The sequence below is a fragment of the Pinus tabuliformis genome, chromosome 2_2 (assembly GCF_031772625.1).
Source record: "Pinus tabuliformis cultivar Carrire ecotype Pingquan chromosome 2_2, CPIR1, whole genome shotgun sequence".
Taxonomy (NCBI): domain Eukaryota; kingdom Viridiplantae; phylum Streptophyta; class Pinopsida; order Pinales; family Pinaceae; genus Pinus; species Pinus tabuliformis.
The window spans coordinates 527,730,781-527,745,087 of record NC_142300.1 but is presented as its reverse complement, the minus strand read 5'-3'; the positions used below and the strand labels follow the sequence as shown (position 1 = coordinate 527,745,087).

The following is a 14,307-nucleotide window of genomic DNA, read 5'->3' as shown; positions in this document are numbered from 1 at the left end:
CATGGAGAAATGCTACTTAATTTAGTTTACACATTATTGAAACTTTCCAATCCTGAATTTCACATCGAATAATTTAGATAGAAGGATGGATTGGTATTTTCTTCATTGGCTAGCAGCCTAGCCTCACTTTCAGTCCACGATTGAATGGTTGGAAGAGCCTATATGGAAATCGTTGACAGAACATTCGGGCATTGTGCCCTTGGGATATCGCTGAAGATCTTGGCAGTAATCTTAGGTCATGTAATTCTTTCTCACTGCCTCCAAAGCTCGAATCTGTTCCCGGTTGAGCTTCGGAGAAATAAAACAATCCAGAAAACCCTGTGAGCAGTATCGCATATCGTCATCGTTCGTGGAAGAGCAGCCGATGGTGATAAAGTGGGTGTAAGTTGAGAGGAATGGCTCGTAACTGTAGTTGGCTTTGTATCGTCCTCCATCTGTGGCCCATGCAGAGGCGTCCCATATTGTTGCATAAACCGACATGGGCTTCGAAGGGTATGTCACTCCCAGGCTCTTCATCCTCGGAAATCTTCTGATCGGAATACTGTCCGCCATAAACCTGCCACACAATAAAAGGATGGAATATAATGAGAAATAATCCTGGAATTTAACAGGATTCAAGAATATTTTGGAATTAGATGAATAGAATATTTTCAATATTTATTTGTACTAAACCCATTTACCGAAAAGATGACCCATGACATCTTAATAACACAAAAAATGACTAGTAACCTCGTAATATCAAAAGTGGCTCGACCAATTGAATTAACCTCAAGCACCCACAAAATATATATATAATTAGATTTCATATATTATACATACAGGATTTGATGAGGCGTCCAGAGAATGGTGTAGTTGTGAAAGTCTTTAGTAGGGTCGAACCAGAGATGGAATTGCTGTTCCCTGCCAATCAGATTTGGCCCATCTCCTGTGCCGTTCCCATACACGTTGGTCTGGAGTTTGTAAGGCTCCCCTGGTATTGTTCCCAGAAGCTCTATGTCTATCTCGTCATGCCACCCTTCATAAACTTGGTTGTTTGACAACTGAAATATCACCATTCCAATCAATAGATCAAAAATTGTACTCAAATTCCTCTGAGTCAATTTCTATATAATCTTATGACATGAGTTGATTCATTAATTGATGCTTTAAACCCAAATAGAAGATGAAGATGAATATAGTTACATAGAATGAAGTGATAATTCCTGCAGTATAGCCCCCCTGAAGTTTAACAGCAGCATTGAACAAACCATACATGTATGCTTCATTTGACTTGAATCCACTGCCTGATGCCACAAACAGAGCACATATCACGTAGTTTCTCAGCATGATAAACAATTAATAAAATATCAATAATTTAACCATAAAATCAGAGTTTCATAAATTTGATTTATGAGACCTTATTTGTGGGGGCAAGAAATCCCTCTGACACATTCTATCCCCACTAATGCAAACAGAAAGGATAGAGAATATAATTATTCATAAGAAACAAGAAGTGTGTTACCAGATAATCTGTCTAATGTGAGTGTGACTGAGGACTCATCTTTGGAAACATTTTGGTGTTGCCCACCCCATAGATTAGCATAGCCCTCTGAAAATTTCAGTCTTGAAATAATTCATCACTGGAACGCCAGGTAAGATTGGTATTGCAGGGTTTTGGTCTGCAGAAGCCAAACTCTTCATGGATATTACTGGACTGTGAAGCAATCCAAGAAACAGAAAGAAGAGCAATAGAATGCCCTTCCAGCCATTGTAATCAGTGAGGAATATTGAGAGTTGGGCAACCATCATACACTACGTACCAAATACACTCACGAAATTCGTTGGTAGTTTGTTCTACGAATGGATCCAATTTATAGCACAACTACTCCACTAGATGAGGGGCAACATCACTTAGTTTTTCAGCGCTATTGGCGTGTGCAAACAGAACGAAGATTTATGGATAATGACGAGTGGCCAATTGTTGCGAATAATTACATTTTTGACTTCTGGTGTAGCATAAGGCTTGCTTGCCTTTCACTCTCAAACTTCAAATATTAAATCATTATCATATTTCACATACAAAAAATGTACACATTTTTATAAATTCATTTATTACTTGCCTCATTAATGATATATGTTTTGTAAAACCTTTACATCTAATATATATCTTAGGCTGGTAAAACCTTTCCATCTTTATATTTTATTTAATATATTTTTAAACTAGCATTTGCACCACATGTTGCCGTAACGCAGAGGTATAAGAAAGAATAGTATAGAAGAAAGAAGTCAAAATTTTATGCAATTTTGTTCAAAGTGAAGGATTTAGGAAAATGCTCTTCATTAAGATTAACCTTTATAAGTAAGTGATTTAAATCAAACATTTCATAACAAAGTAATCTCATATCACCTTAATTCATAATGCAATGGATAATAGTTTTTTTTCATTAGAAATTGGTCTAATTTTATGAGGAAATCTTAATAGAAAGACTTTAGTAGTAAGGGGAACATTAATAAACTCCCTCAACATTTGTTACATGATGTTGTTAATTTAGTTACTTGTTTCTTTTTATCCTTATTTCACTCGTGTAAAATGTCCAAACTATAAAATAATGGTATTATTTGTTGTCTCTTTGGACCATTGTATTTTATCTAACTCAATCATTTCCATAGCCTCAACTAGGTGCCCATCATTCTCTTTCCATAGTGACTCAATGTCTTCAAATGCATTTCATAATTTTGGTATAATAAATGTTGGTGGAAAACCAATATATTTCACTTTGTAGAAAGGAGTGAACATTGCTTGGGGTAAAATTGTATTGCTCTTACCATGTGATGATCTCATCTAGACCTTGAATCTTTCTGGCCACTTATGAAATCCCTCATTCTAAATGTTGTTTGACCATGATGATATTGTCATCATTCTACAGGAATGGATGACCACAACAGTATTTAGATTCATGTAGAAAAGGCGTTGAACGATGAAAGACGGATAAAATACCATGATTATCTCTCCAACCTTTCTCGAGCTATCAGGTAAGCAGGAAGTGTGATTATGAAATCAAATAACAAGTAGAAAATACCAATTAATTATATGTTATTAATGACGAACTGGCACAGGGAGGATGGGTGTGATGTGCACGGGTATTTTGCATGGTCTCTGTTGGAAAATGTGCATGGGTATTTTGTGTGGTCTCTGTTGGAAAATTGAGAGTGGGCAATGGGGTACACTTAGAGATTTGGGTTCTATTTTGTTGATTACAACCATAATCTTGCTGGATATCCCAAGGCTTCTATCCAATGGTTCAAATGTTTTCTGCAATGAAAGAGGCTTCTATCCAATGGTTCAAATGTTTTCTGCAATGAAAGAGTTGATGCTTGTTGCAAACCAGTGAATTTTATTTTGGATTGTCCCTTATGTTCCCAGGATTTGAAACATGTTTTTGGATAATATTTGAATAATATATTATAGGATAATACTAAAGTAACATTAATACGTGCTTTATATAATATTTGAATAATATATTAACACAATATTGGAATCAAATATATAATATATTTGGCTTATGTTTTGAAATTTTAAATTTATGTAGAATAATATAATATTGGAGTTTTGAAATTTTAAATTCATGTAGAGTAACTTAATATTAGAATTTTGGGTGTAGATTATTTGGAAATAAAATTGAAAACATAATTGTTTTTAAGTTATTAATTCAAAATTTTGATTAGGTTTTATGTAATATGAGAAGTTGCATTAGTAAGTTTTGAAGTTATAATAGTAGTGATTAAAATCAATTTGCAATTATAATATTACTGATTATAATGGCTAACAAAAAGTTGATAAAAGAAGCCCACAAAACCCCAAGGAATCCTTATTCAATCTCCATCCCAATTACGATATTCATATACATGAAAGATGTTTTTACTTGTTTGTAAATCTACATTCCATTTTTAGATACCATAATCTAAATTTATGATTAAGAACTATTTTAACAAAAAATTGATAAACGAAACCCACAAAACCCGAAGGAATTCTTATTCAATCTACATCCCAATTATGGCATTCATATACATGAAAGACGTTTTTACTTGTTTGTAAATCTACATTCCATTTTTAGATATCATGATCTAAATTTATGATGGGGAACTATTTGTTTTGGCCCAAATTCCTTTAATTATTTAATATTAGAGGTATTTTGCCCAAATTCCAATATGATTTATCCTTATATTGTCAAATCAATATGTTGACATTTATACACGAAATAAAGGTTAGCATGAAAATAGCTCTTATGAGCGTTGAAAAAGTTGTTCCTCAGGCTGGTGATTTGTTCTTATACGATCACGTCAGTGTGGCTGCTTTCTTGATCTTTTTTATCAACGTTAGGGCATAGACGTTCTGATTGCCTCTATTCACATAAACAAATACTAGCATTTGCACCAGATGTCGCAAAGGAAACGCTGTAAGGCATAAAGTGTGGAATCCATTATCCATATAGTGTGTGCATTATGTCAATGACCTAAATATCAACATATCTATTCACTTTTTCTAAACATTGTAAACAACTAGAATTATAGAAATATTCTTAAATGTGTACCAATATTTATAAGCATGCTCCCTATACAAAAATGCTAACTACAAAAATAAGATAGAAGAAACTCAGAATGACCCTATTCAACAAGAACTAAAGAAGAATATAGATATGGGGATTTGTTAAATATTTCAATGGGAAAGGACAAACATAACATGGAGGAAATGTCAAATAATAAACCAAACCAATCATCAGAAAGGAATATAACCTACGACACATCTGTTGCTAAGTATTAGAATAGCTCTAATTAATTCAATGTTGATGAAACTCAAATTTCCTTTATAGTAAAAAGCAATCAGCTACAAAAAGGTATTTTGGTTCCTCCATCTTCTAAAGTTAGTTCTAATACATTCAATAATCCAGACAAAAGCTTGAAAAAAACTTCAATGAGCAATGCTCTTTATATGTTTCTCCCAATACAAAATTATCATTCCCTGTTCAACAAAGGTAGTGAAACGATCCCTAAGCCTGTGAATGCATTGGACCGCTAATAAGTACAATTCTTAACTTTAGAGAAGTATGAGTGAAAATTGTGACATGAGTGAGAAAGGATTTTGCTCTTTTGGAATTGGAAACAATAAATCTTACCCAATATACTATATCTTCTTCAAGTTCTTGAAGTTTTTTGGGTTGTCAGTTGTCAGGTCTCTATATGGCACAAGGTTACCCCTCGCGTAAAAATTGCAGACGAAAATTCGCAGGCATCTTCAACAACACCCAACATGAATTTGAAGAAAAATTTCGACAATGGCAATGGATTTCTCAATGGATTTTCTTCCTCTGGGGCGGATTCGCCCTCGACTCCTGTAGATTCAATCATGAAAACCATTTGGACGCAGCAGTCATCGTCAGATGATTCATCTCTGACCTTATTTGATTTGGATCTCATTTCTACATTCAGGAAAGCCATGGATGAAATTTCCCCCAGAGATTCGATGGAGCCCGTTTCAGAGGTCTGTCAGGGTAGCACGGGAAGCAAGAGAAACCTTATTTGATCTGGATCTCATTTCTACATTTAGGAAAGCCATGGATGAAATTTTTCCCCAGAGATTCGATGGAGCCCATTTCAGAGGTCTGTGAGGGCAGCATGGGAAGCAAGAGCGGAGAAGACAAAAAGGGTACCCCAGGCAAATCTTTCAGGCTCCGATCTAGTAGCATTCAGGCGAGGGTGAATACTTTGCAGCAGATAATAGACGAGAGGTCGACCAAATGACCCCCCATATCCAAAAAATCCTCTATCAAAAACGCTAAGTTGAGGGCTCCCCCCGGGGGAGAAGATAAGGTGGTTCTGTATTTCACGAGCTTGAGGGGAATAAGGAAAACATTTGAGGATTGCTACACTGTGAAATTGATTCTTCGAGGTTTCAGGGTTTCGGTCGATGAATGGGATATTTCCATGCATTCCCCTTTTCAGCAGGAATTGCAGGATCTTTTGGGGAAGCCCATGCCGGTGCCTAGGTTGTTTATTGGGGGAAAATACATTGGCAGGGTTGAGGAAATTCAACAACTGCATGAAATAGGGGAGTTAGCTAAGTATCTGGAATGCTTTTGTAACGAATAAAATAGCATAGGACAATGGGTATCCAAGTTGTGTTATGGTTGAGGTTAAGTATTGAATCATTTGCAAAATTTGGACATCAACAAGTTAAGAGACTTCTCAAAGAGAAGCAAATTATACCTGGTAACCCTTATATTTGATCAACTCTTTCAATCTGTCCACTACAAGATGTAGCCTTCATGATCAATGTAACAGAGGTCACCTGTTCCTAGCCAACCATCCGAATCCAGAGTTGAACTAGTCGCTTCCAGATTGCTGAAATAACCTGCAATAGACTAAAACTGATTTTTAAAATCTTTAAATCTAACCTTTAAAAGATCTGTTTATTTAAGGCAACGATACATATCCACGATCCTCATCTGCCAGAAGTTTCCTTTTCCAAAAGATGTAATTTTCTGAGGGTTAAGCGAAGAAGTCAAGTTCAAGGGCTTGCTTCATCACAACTAATTGAGAACCTCTGGAGAATTGGATTGGAATTCTTTCCACTTGCATAACTCTATTCCACCATCTTAAAAAAAAATTTGTTGGTATAAAACTTCGATGAAATACTTCCTCTCTAGAGCAATTTTTGAACTATGCATTGTATTTAAGGTTGTCTCTTGTTCAATATCTTTATTATGAAAAAAAGAAAGTTTCAGAAAGAGAAGATACCTTTCATGACATATGGACCATGAAGCCACAGTTCCCCTTTATGGTTTGGGGGCAGAGGAGCTCCTGAAACATGATCAACTATCTTTTCTTCAATAGCACTGCTTCTGTAACGAATAGAATAGCACATAGCAATGGGTCTCCAAGTTATGTTATGGTTGAGGTTAAAAATTGAATCATTTGCAAAATTTGGACATCAAAAAGTTAAGAGACTTATCAAAGAGAAGCATATTATACCTGGTAACCCTTATATTTGATCAACTCCTTCAATCTGTCCACTACAAAGATGTAGCCTTCATGATCAATGTAACAGAGGTCACCTGTTCTTAGCCAACCATCCGAATCCAGAGTTGAACTAGTCACTTCCAGATTGCTGAAATAACCTGCGATAGAGTAAAACTGATTTTTTAAATCTTTTAATCTGACCTTTAAAAGATTTGTTTATTTAAGGCAATGATACATATCCACGATCCTCATCTACCAGAATTTTCCTTTTCCAAAAGATGTAATTTTCTCAAGGTTAAGAAAAGAAGTCAAGTTCAAGGGCTTGCTTCACCACAGCTAATTGAGAACCTCTAGAGAATTGGATTGGAATTCTTTCCACTTGCATAACTCTATTCCACCATCTTAAAATTTTGTTTGTTGGTATAAAACTTTGATGAAATACTTCCTCCCTAGAGCAGGTTTTGAACTATGCATTGTATTTAAGGTTGTCTCTTGTTCAATATCTTTATTATGAACAAAAGAAAGTTTCAGAAAGAGAACATACCTTTCATGACATATGGACCATGAAGCCACAGTTCTCCTTTCTGGTTTGGGGGCAGAGGAGCTCCTGAAACAGGATCAACTATCTTTGCTTCAATAGCACTACTTCTGTAATGAATAAAATAGCACAGAGCAATGGGTCTCCAAGTTATGTTATGGTTGAGGTTAAGTATTGAATCATTTGCAAAATTTGGACATCAACAAGTTAAGAGACTTCTCAAAGAGAAGCAGATTATACCTGGTAACCCTTATATTTGATCAACTCTTTCAATCTGTCCCCTACAAAGATGTAGCCTTCATGATCAATGTAACAGAGATCACCTATTCGTAGCCAACCATCCGAATCCAGAGTTGAACTAGTCGCTTCTGGATTGCTGAAATAACCTGCAATAGAGTAAAAATGATTTTTTAAATCTTTAAATCTGACCTTTAAAAGATCTGTTTATTTAAGGCAATGATACATATCCACGATCCTCATCTTCCAGAAGTTTCCCTTTCCAAAAGATGTAATTTTCTCAGGTTTAAGCGAAGAAGTCAAGTTTAAGGGCTTGCTTCACCACAGCTAATTGATAACCTCCAAAGAATTGGATTGGAATTATTTCCACTTGCATAACTCTATTCCACCATCTTAAAATTTTGTTTGTTGGTATAAAACTTCGATGAAATACTTCCTCTCTAGAGCAGGTTTTGAACTATGCATTGTATTTAAGGTTGTCTCTTGTTCAATATCTTTATTATGAACAAAAGAAAGTTTTAAAAGAGAACATACCTTTCATGACATATGGACCACGAAGCCATAGTTCTCCTTTCTGGTTTGGGGGCAGAGGAGCTCTTGAAACAGGATCAACTATCTTTGCTTCAATAGCACTGTGAAATATCATGCAACCTTACTTGAGAAAAAGCATAGCCTAGGTGTAAGCTTACCGAGATAGTTGTAAGGTCATGGCTTTAATACCTTGGTAGCAAGCAAAATAATGGCAGAAACTATGTTAGTTGTTGATGATTAGTCAGAGATATTCAATGCTCAATGCAAGCCCTTGTACTTGTTAGATGCTTGTGTGTAAGCATGGCTAGGCATATACACATTCGCTAAGAAGACCCCATAGGTGTGATGTTGCTAATATCTACGATCCACCATCCAGGATATACTTCAAATTACCTCTAAATGCTTTCTATGTTTGGTACACGTGCCCCTGGGCTCTAGAGTATCATATCGGTGGGAAAAAGCTATCAGTCAAACCTATGTGCAGGCCAAGAAAAGGCTGATCCTTCCCATACAATCATCTGCTCAGTAGGCTTCAAGTTTGTGACTAGCTATTTTTTAATCCCAAATGCCTAGTCACCCAAGCTATAGCAATTTGGTCCCAAAGAAAAACACCACTACTGTGCATAGATTTAGCCAGACTACACAGCCTGGTTTGTTAAGAGGTAGGAAATCTGCCTAACATCGAAGCTGGAATATAGTCTAATGAACTCTACTTTTTCTTGAGGTGAGTGATTCTTGAATGCAGATTCTTGTTTCTAAAAACTTGAAAAAGGTTCGTGGAATTTAATCTTGACTTTGTTATAGCTAACTAGAAGGAAACGTTATTGCTTATTATTTCAATTCCAAAATACTTTTCTCTGATCCATAGCTAGGGCCAGATGCATTTCAACAATAGATTCCAAATATGGCTGGTAAAAGCTCTGTTGTATAGGTACTCAAAGGTCAATCCTGTGTTTAAAGGTAAAGATAGAAGGCCCCTGTTAGCCCTCATTTTCCCTTACAGGACAATCACTGCACTAGGCTAAAAATGAATGAGGCACACTTAACCTACCTAATAAAGACGGATAGTAACTTTTTATACCCTCCTGAGTGGTTGGAGAGAGTGATTATCTAGTCAGTGTCCATATCTTTAAATTATGTAAAAGAAAGCAAAGTTAGTGTTCTAGTATTTGTATTTCTATAGTAAGTAGACCAGCATGGCAGAAAAGAAGAAAACAACTTTACTTGTCTTATTGTGACTCCAGGGAACCAAGAAATAAGCTCTATAGAATATTTGCTCAGGGGAGCTCCACCACATATAACAGTGTGCAAAGAACTCAAATCATATTTCTTTGCAATATCGACTTTGTTCATAGCCAACAGAATGGGAGGCACAAGAGGAAAATAGGTGATTCTGTACTTCTGAATCAACCGAAGCATCTCCATGAGATCAAACTTAGACAACACAAAAATCCTGGATCCGGAACCAAGCAACACACAAGAAAAAGCCGCAAGCCCATATATATGAAACATGGGCACCATACCCAGGAACGAATCAGTCTGATTCCGGGTACTATTCTCAGGAGTGAATCCCAAGCGCTTCAGCACAATGCAAACCATAGCAATCAGATTTCTGTGGGTGGAAATGACCCCTTTGCTCGTTCCAGTAGTCCCGGAGGAATAGAGCAGTGTGGCAATATCGTCTTGCCAGATTTTAACAATAGGGGCATGGGTAGGATTCGAAGTCAGGAGCTTGTCTAGAGTAGAGATGTAATTTTGGTCATTCTGGGAGGCTAATTCAGATGAAGAAGAACATGTTGGAAATAATACTGAGAGGGGGAGTGAATTAGTATTATCAGGTCAATTATTTTTCATTTCACAATCAGATTTGCATACGCTACTTCAATTAGTGAAAACAACGTATATACGCAACTACAGTTAAGGAAATTCACGTATAACTTGAAGAATTGTAATTTAATTTATTATTCTAATGTTGATCATTAATCTGTGTGTCAGAACCATATAAACAGTAACCAGGAAAAGTAAAAAATAGATTAGACAGTCACACACAAGAACACAAGATATAAGGTGGAAACCCAATGTGGGTGAAAACCACCTACTGCAATTCGTTTCTATCTTATTTCAATTAGAAACTTCTTTTTACAATGGATCTGTACTGGTGCAGACTTATACCAGTACACAGGCTTCTACCTGCAGAAGGCTACAACCTTCTCTTGTTCTCTAGCTTCTCCTGGAAGGGAGCTACAACCCCCTTAGCTCTTGTACTAGCTGAGGTACTAGTACGTAGGTGTTGACCTACAGAAGGCTACAACCTTCTCTTTTCTTCCAGGGACCATGTTTCATAAATTTTCAGACTGGATCCATGAATAACATCAATCAAACATCAAGTATATCTGCATCAACCAATCTCCTTTGCACCAAACAAATTGAATCAAATAGTCACTTCTCCGAATGCTGTATCCAAAAAATAGTAACAATAACCAGACACCAATTCTGAACCCAGAACACTGCAGCAATAAACAAAAGTAGCTAAAACATATTTCAAGAGACGTACGCTACTTCAATATGCAGAAACCTGTGTGCATACGCTTCTGTATTAAGGCCAACCAGCGTATACGTTGTTTTGATTTACTGAACCAGTGTGTATACGCGCCTCTGATGTGTCGAACCTGTGTACAGATCTATAAAAGATAATTCACTCTTTCAAATATTCAGACATTAGTTATACCCATATTATCATATTTATAGATCAAGTCATGCGCCAAATATAACAAATCAAAATCACACAAAGATACTACTATTCAAGACTTGAGTTTTGACCCATCAATAGAACTTATCCATCTTTTTGCGCTTAGGTTCCTCCTTGATTCTGATTCAGCTATGCACCAGAAACCAATCACTAGTATTCCAGATCTTTCTCTTCATAAGATATTCAATACTTGAGTCTATCTTTTTGCCAAATGATCTCCTCCTTTTTATAGTCTAAGACTTTACTCAAACCATGGTCCAAAACCATAGAGAACCAATACTAGGAACCCAATACTTGGGTTCAATACTTCAGACACAATACCAAGGTCCAAGACCATAGGTCCAAATACCATGGACCCAAAAATAAGCTTTCCCACATGTACATGCTTTTCCGTGCATGAAAGTGCGTGCATACACATACACGACTTTTGATCATCAATCCCGCGTGTATACGCAATCTGGTTAAGAGGAACCTGCGTATATGTATTTTTCTTCCATTCTGAGAGCTTGAACTGTGATCTGCCATCTGAGTGAGTTACCATCAAGGACAACACCTGAGCCATAGTGCCAAACCTGAGTCATAATGCCAACAGAAGAAATGAGCACAATGGCCAATTTGGTGGCTGCCAATTTGACAACCAAAGATGGCGTGGCGAAGGCCAACATGGCTGTTGAGTCTCTGGCGTGCTTCACTATCTCAGCTGTGGTATTTAGCGGATTGGTGGTCGTAACGTGGCTCCAATGGACAAGACAGCCATGCAGATTATGGGGAAATAGATTGAATTCGGCGAGAGGATGAGTACAATGTCATATTTTTTTATGCCAAGGCTGGCTAAACCTGCGGCAAGTGACTTTACGCTCTGCCATAGTTGGGGAAATGTGGTGGTTTCCCTAGTGGCAGAGTCGATGAGGGCTATGCAGCCATTGTGGCGAAGTGAGGAGACATAGGTGGGGAGATCCAAGAATTCGTCTTGGGGAAAATCTACTAGTTTTCGATTACTGTAGTACGTCTGGTTGGAGCTGCAATATCCACTGCAGGGATCGATCTGGAGACCCATTGCTCTGTGGAATAACTTTGTTCGCTTCAGCTTCCCAGTGCAGGCTCATTCCAAACCCTGCGACGGTTGCGGTGACGTGAGGTTATCGTGAACAGTTCCAACCACTCAACTACCTTCCATTGATTGAACGATTAACAATCCTCTAATCGTCTAACACATAATCTAACGGCACACAGGGATGATAGGTAGATTTTAGGGAAGTTCATTTCAGAGGGAAATGCCTTACGGCGTAATTAGTTTTTAATACTTCTCGCTCAGAATTTTGACTCTTCATAGACCTGAGATGTGGTAAATAAAAAGTATATATTCTTTAAGGAGAGAATATATGTTCCATAATGCGTTCTTAAAATGAGAATAAATCTATAAAAGAAATATATATATTCCCTAATTTTCTGAAGAAAAAGACATTAGGGAATATATATATATATATATATATGTTTAGTTTTTTTTTTAACTTACAAGATTCCATGCCAATGAGGGTTTTTCTTTGACCTACAAGATTCCACGCCAAGGAAGGTTATTCCATTAGGGAGTTTTGCATTTATTATCAATTCTCTCTTGAGAAAAAATGAAGTCTACCAAATTCAAAGTCCTACAACAAGATTAAAAGGGCAGCAAAACTGGGTTTGTGAATAACAACCCTAAAATTCCTGCAGCTAGGTGAGACAATTCAACAAAAAACTTGGAGAGCGATATGTGGTGCACAAGTTGGGTATGTGTGTTGTTTAAATAGGAGGAAATAGTGGGAAATTAGGAACTCTAAGTCACTGAAAGGGATGATGCACATGCCGAAGAGAGGTTAACTGCAACATAGTACAACGGGCCCTAATAATGAAAAGAAAATAGTGTCCTTCCTCGGCTTTCCCACCTTGCCATTAATCGGATTCTACTGGTAAAATCTAAGCTCTAAATGGCAAGAATCCGTATAACATAACAATGATACAGAGGCAGCGAAAGCCTTTCAACGGATGGCGAAGACAAGGACGAGGATTGTTCAATTTTCCACTAATATAACATAGACTTTTATAGCTATATGAATTTATAGATCTCATTTTACAGCTTCACTTACAATGCAACTTGCGATAAGCTTTAATGGTGATATTTATAAGTTGTAGAGCTTTTGAGCCACAAATATGTTCCGTCTAGAGCACGAGGAAAGGTTAGAAATCAGAGATTGCTCATCATTATCATAGTGATAGGTGTATCAGATGAATGGATAAAAAATTAAAGAGAAAACGAAACATCTCCTTCTTTCCCTTACACCAACTGCGTCTTTCCTTCACACCAACTGTGTGATTCCTGTGAACTCTTTCGTGCCTTCAAATACAAAAATCCGATATATAAACACTGCCTATCTATCCATTCACCAAGTGTACCACACAAATGAAAACCCCGTCAGTCAAATCAACACACACAAAACAACAGAAAAAGTAAAAAGTATGAATGAATTGTACCTATAACGAGTGGTAGGGAGAGGGGATATTGGAGCCATACAGGTCCCAAGCCCCAACGGTGTCGCTGATGTCCTTAAGAACGAGGTAAATGCTCTTCTCCCCATCCCTGGCCACAGCCACGCCCAGTCCCTCTTTCGGAAAAATCAATTAAGAATTGCATTGTATCATACTGCAAAGAAAAATAATGGGTTGGGAGCACTGCAAAATTACTTCTTGGAAGTTGCCGGTGTGCACACGAGATACAGGGCGATACAGGGCGCGACGGTTGAAGCCTTTAGATACGGGGCGTGATAGTTGAAGCAGTTGCAGCTGCAGATCAACGAATTAGTAACTACTCTTCTTTGATCGTAAGGTTGAATTTTTCTTAATCGTCTAACATAAAATCTTATGGCTTTCAATAATGACAGTGGGCAAGTGGAAAGTTGATTTCAAAAAGTAACACCTTACGGTGTGATAATGGCTAAACATAGCATATTTTTAAATAATGATCCAACATAGATTTTAGGGTAAAAATAAAATAGATGATAATTTTTTATTTATTTATTTATTTTTTTTATAGGTTGGTTAGATAAAGAAATTAAAATAAACAACTGACTTTTTAATTTTTTTTATGTTTGTTTGATAAAGATATTAAGATAAACCACTGACCTTTTAATTCACGCAAAAACTTACGACTTAATTTTTATTTTTTCCTGAATTTATAGCTTAACATGTTTATAAGGTATGAAATCTAACCTATTATTTA

At 36.7% G+C, this 14,307-nt stretch overlaps 3 pseudogenes; 1 reads left to right on the top strand and 2 right to left on the bottom strand.

Annotated features, from left to right (window-relative positions):
• Positions 1–129: 129 nt before the first annotated feature.
• On the bottom strand, positions 130–1,680 carry LOC149193680 (putative xyloglucan endotransglucosylase/hydrolase protein 32; annotated as a pseudogene).
• Positions 1,681–3,079: 1,399 nt separating this feature from the next.
• Positions 3,080–12,199, top strand: LOC149193678 (uncharacterized; annotated as a pseudogene).
• LOC149193679 (beta-phenylalanine coenzyme A ligase-like) lies at positions 7,769–12,108 on the bottom strand (annotated as a pseudogene).
• Positions 12,200–14,307: the final 2,108 nt, after the last annotated feature.